The sequence below is a fragment of the Palaemon carinicauda genome, chromosome 20, assembly GCF_036898095.1.
Source record: "Palaemon carinicauda isolate YSFRI2023 chromosome 20, ASM3689809v2, whole genome shotgun sequence".
Lineage (NCBI taxonomy): Eukaryota > Metazoa > Arthropoda > Malacostraca > Decapoda > Palaemonidae > Palaemon > Palaemon carinicauda.
Window position 1 is genome coordinate 10,103,332 of NC_090744.1, and position 5,000 is coordinate 10,108,331.

The 5,000-nt window shown below is 34.3% G+C and overlaps 1 pseudogene; it reads left to right on the forward strand.

Annotated features, from left to right (window-relative positions):
* LOC137660139 (nephrin-like) overlaps nucleotides 1–5,000 on the forward strand; it is a 45,970-nt pseudogene that overhangs the window by 38,903 nt on the left and 2,067 nt on the right.

Here is a 5,000-nt window from a genome sequence, read left to right on the forward strand (position 1 = left end):
AGGGTGCATGAAAGGTTAAACTATATACAATTTTGCATATTTTTAAGGAGAAAACAAAACAAATACAATTTTTGAATTACTAAAATGTAATCCATATTCGTCCTCTTCACTGCAACCTAAGTTTCTAGATAATTTCACTGTCGATGAATTTAATTATCAGAGAGAGAGAGAGAGAGAGAGAGAGAGAGAGAGAGAGAGAGAGAGATGGTGCGTGAAAAAGGTAAACTATAAACAATTATCCATGTTTCTAAAGAAAAAAAATATAAATATTATTCTTTAATTTAGAGAGAGAGAGAGAGAGAGAGAGAGAGAGAGAGAGAGGAGAGAGAGAGTGAGAGGAGAGAGAGAGGGTGTACACGACAAGTTAAACAATATATAATTCTGCATCTTAAGGAAAAATAAAACAAATACAATTTTTTAATTACAAAATGTAATCCACATTCGTCCTCTTCGCTGCCACCCAAGTTATTGGATGATCTCGCTGTGTGGTTGTCTGTGTTAGAGGTTCGAAATATCACTGCAATGGATTTCAAGACTTATATCTGTAAGGCCACGAATTCCAGGGGAACTTACACTGCTAACCATACTCTTGGGCCTCCAGTTCCGCCTTCGGAACCACAGAGCTTGAATGTAAGTATATAAATAATAATAATAAACAATAATGAATACTATATTTTTTTCCATTTTATCTAAGATGGTGAAAATAACCTTGCTTTCATTTGATTATTTTTATATCATTCAGTTATTTCCAGGATTATATTATAATGTAGTGTACGCGACCCGTTGAAAATAACTGGTGAATATTTAGATGGATATGCACACATGCGTACACCCACCTTCCTCTCACTAGTGTTTGTTTACTCCGACTCCCTCATACCCGAAGAATATGAGAGACCGAGTGGTTATACGTCTGGTTATGCCGCTTATACATATCTATCTATCTATTCATCTATCTATCTATCTATCTATCTATATATATATATATGTATAGATACACATATATATATGCATATATAAAGTATATATTTATATATATATATATATATATATAAAGATATATATATATATATATATATATATTTGTATATACAGTATATGTATATATATATATATATATATATGTATATATATATATATATATATATATTTGTATATACCGTATATGTATATATATATACATATACTGTATATACAAATATATATATATATATATATATTTGTATATACAGTATATGTATATATATATATATATATATATAGAGCCAGACACTTGCTCTTTATTATATAGGGCACATTAAATCATATTACATTTTAAAATTCCTTTATATTTTACCTTTAGGAATTTGCCAGCTAAGAACGCAACGTATATTTTATTAAGTGGTTAGCCTAGAGTGCTAGAATGTAAGTTTACTTTTCAAGTGCCCAGATGAGGATGGTAATTATCCTCTTTCCAGTGTCATTGGAAAAGTTTGTAGTTCTGTTATGTGTTTTATTTTTAATTTGTCTTTAGAGAATCATCATATTTTTTTACGATTTACGGAGTGATGTTCCATATTCTGAAAATATTTTGATTTTAATAGCATTCGTATACTTTTATGTTAATGTCTCTGATATACAAGATAATTTTGTTTGTATACAATGATTGACTAATGGAAAATAATTAGCATGATTTAGTACGTTGATGAATATTATTAATATCATTAAATATGTGTCCTCTTTGATCGACATTGAGGATGTTCATACTGTGGATATAAAACTTCGTTCTTTATCTACATCTCTAATAAGAAATTAAATCTATTCGTTACAATAAAATTATTTAGCTATCATCTCGGATGAACCTCTCTCTCTCTCTCTCTCTCTCTCTCTCTCTCTCTCAGTCCTTAAATAGTAAATAGTTACTTTTGGGGTAGTGGTGGATGATGCGGTAACGTCCCTGAATGGTGAACGCCAGACTGTGATTTCGATTCCCGCTCAAACTCGTTAGTTTAGTTGGTCGCTGCAACCTCTCCATCCTTGTAAGCTAAGGATGGTGGGTTTGGAGGAGCCTATAGGGACTATGTGCTGAGTCATCAGCAGCCATTGCCTGGCCATCCCGTAGTCTTAGCTTGGGTAGAGAGGGGCTTGAGCGCTGATCACACACACACACACACACACACACACACACACATATATATATATATATATATATGGTCAGTCTCTATGGTATTGTCCTGCTTGATAGGGCAATGTCACTGTCCCTTGTCCCCTGCCATTCATGAGCGGCCAATTGTAGTAACGTCCCTGACTGGTGAACGCCAACTGGGGATTGAGTCCCGGTCAAACTCGTTTGTATTTCTGGTCGCTGTAACTTCCCCATCCTTGTATGCTAAGTATGGAGGGTTTGGTGGAGCCTATAGTTCTATCTGTTGAATCATCAGCAGCCATTGCCTTGCCTCCCTTAGTCCTAGCTTTGGTTGAGAGGGGTCTTGGATGCTGATCATATGTATATGTGGTTAGTTTCTATGACATTGTCCTGCATTAAACCGTTTGCATATAATTTTTACACGTCTTTACCCCAGGTGAGCAATGTAATGGGAAGCACAGCCATCTTGTCTTGGCTACCAGCTGACAAAGGAACGTCCCCATCGGGGTATTCTCTTAAATATCGACCACAAACTGGAAATAAATATATTGTAAGTAAGATACTATGAGATATAACCAAGCTCCATGCTTCTATATTTCTTTAAATAAAAATGTGATGGTTTGTTTATATACATACTTCAGATAACTTCCCAGCATTGAATAATTAGGTGAACGTATATCCCTTTCAATTTTATCTTGAAGACTAATATGATAAATTTATTTCTATCCTGATGAAATTACATTTTATATCGAAAGAAAATTTGTTTCACTCTAAGAGAACATATAATGAAATAAGATTTGATTTAAAAAAAATTACCTTCATTTACTCTAGGTGAACATCTGATGAAATTAGATCTGATATAGAACAAAGAACCCCTTTTCACTCTATCAAAACATCTAATGAAATTACATTTGATATAGAAAAAGAACCTTTTTAACCCGAAGAGAACATATAATAAAAGTAGATTTGTTATGATAAAAAAGCCTTTTCATTCTAAGAGAAGGTCTAATAAAATTACATTTGATATAGAAAACAAACCCCTTCTCACTCTTAGAGAGTATCTAATCTCGTTTTACTCTTACTGTTTAGTTCATAGACGTCGTTGGGAGAAACATTACCACAGCATCAATACAAGGACTGATGCCTGGTACTAGTTATGAGGTAATGATTCAGTCATTCAACGACCAGGGACGCGTCTCCTTTCGCTCTCCCACCAACACATTTCACTGTTCCAGGTAATCAAAAATGTCTTACTCAGCTTTTCTTTTTTAATTAATTTATCATAATACACTGGCTGCAAGATCATTCAAAACTCTTCTGTGAAATTTTGTACAAATAAAAAAATGAATAACCTAAAATAAAGAGTTCAAGATCATGTGATCACCGAGGTATTTCAAATCACAGATCACATAGTAAATAAGGATTGTGCATTAATTGTATTAATTAACCACCTGTGTTTTAAACTTCCTAATATTTAAAGTTGTTTGAAGTTACCTTGATAGTTCCCAAGTTCTTCCACTTGCATTATCACATGCTTTACAGTACGACGAGTTCCAATAATGTCCACTAGTAACATATGGAACCATTATACCATTCTCAGGTGTTGAAGAGGAGGTAGCCAGTAGCAGCAGTCAGCCCAGAGTTCCTCGTCTGACTCTCTTGTTGATGTCCTTAACTGGAGCTGCGTTACTCGTTCTAAACATATCAATAATCATATTCTTTTTCAAACGCTTCACCAAAATGCGACAGACCTCAAGTAAGGATGCTGGGTCCCTCACTATTCTCCCATCTCGTTTTTAGGATTAGAATTTTTGAATTTGGCCTTTTATAAGATTTTATTGTTCATATCAATAATTGTTTACATAAAGGTTATATATCTATATGACATTTACACTTACAAGTAAAGTAATCAGATCAATTTGATGATGCATGGCTGATTCTCTTTTAACCAGACACCTACAAGGCTTGTTACACCCCTGCATCAACTCCAGGAATTACGACGGATGAAGAGGACAGAACTGGAAGTTCAGACACTGTGTCTTCTCCTTCCCATTATCAGGTGAGATGTTTCTCTATATTTAAAGAAACGCATCAGTGTTTTATTACTTTTAGGAATTTGATTCAGCAACATTCTTCTTATTGCTTCGCTCTGTTTGCTCTAATTCATTAGCTTTATATCTATAAAGTGGTTCGGTCTCTTATATTTAGGAGACAGAGTAGTTCACTTTTATTAGAAAACTTTGACAGAGCCAGTGTTCATTACTGTATTTTTTGATCAACAGATTCGTTAGATTTTTTCTGCTGAATATCATTACTTGGACATTTCACTCTAAAAGCCAAAAAAAGGAAGTTGAAAATTATCATGATCAGTTATATATCAATAGCTAACCTAAATATCACACGCAAACATTTATACTTAAAAGTAATTAAAAATTACATGCAAACCATTCATTTCCATTAAAAAATTATTCAAACTCTTCTGATGAATTATTAGTAATAAATGGTTTGTGCACATTTATTCCCAATAGATGGCGTGCCAGGCCTCGCAGAGGAGAGATGAAGAAGGGGAAGAAGAAGAGGACACAACTCTGACCGTCCATCATATCAATCCAGGGATACCGGCGTCTCTTAAACCTCCAGACAATCCTATACTAACCGGTTCGTCTTTAGAAAAAATACCTCCTGCTAGTAGTCCTTGTAGGAATTACAACAGTGCCTTATTGAATGGAGGCTTGAGCATGCAGAGAGGCAGGTCTTCAACACCAAGCCTGAAACGATTTGCAACGAGAACTTGAAAGAAACTATAGTTGAGTGGAACCAGGAAGCCACACCGCATTTAGATGACAACATCAGCCGAAGAATGAAGGTTTCTGGTCAC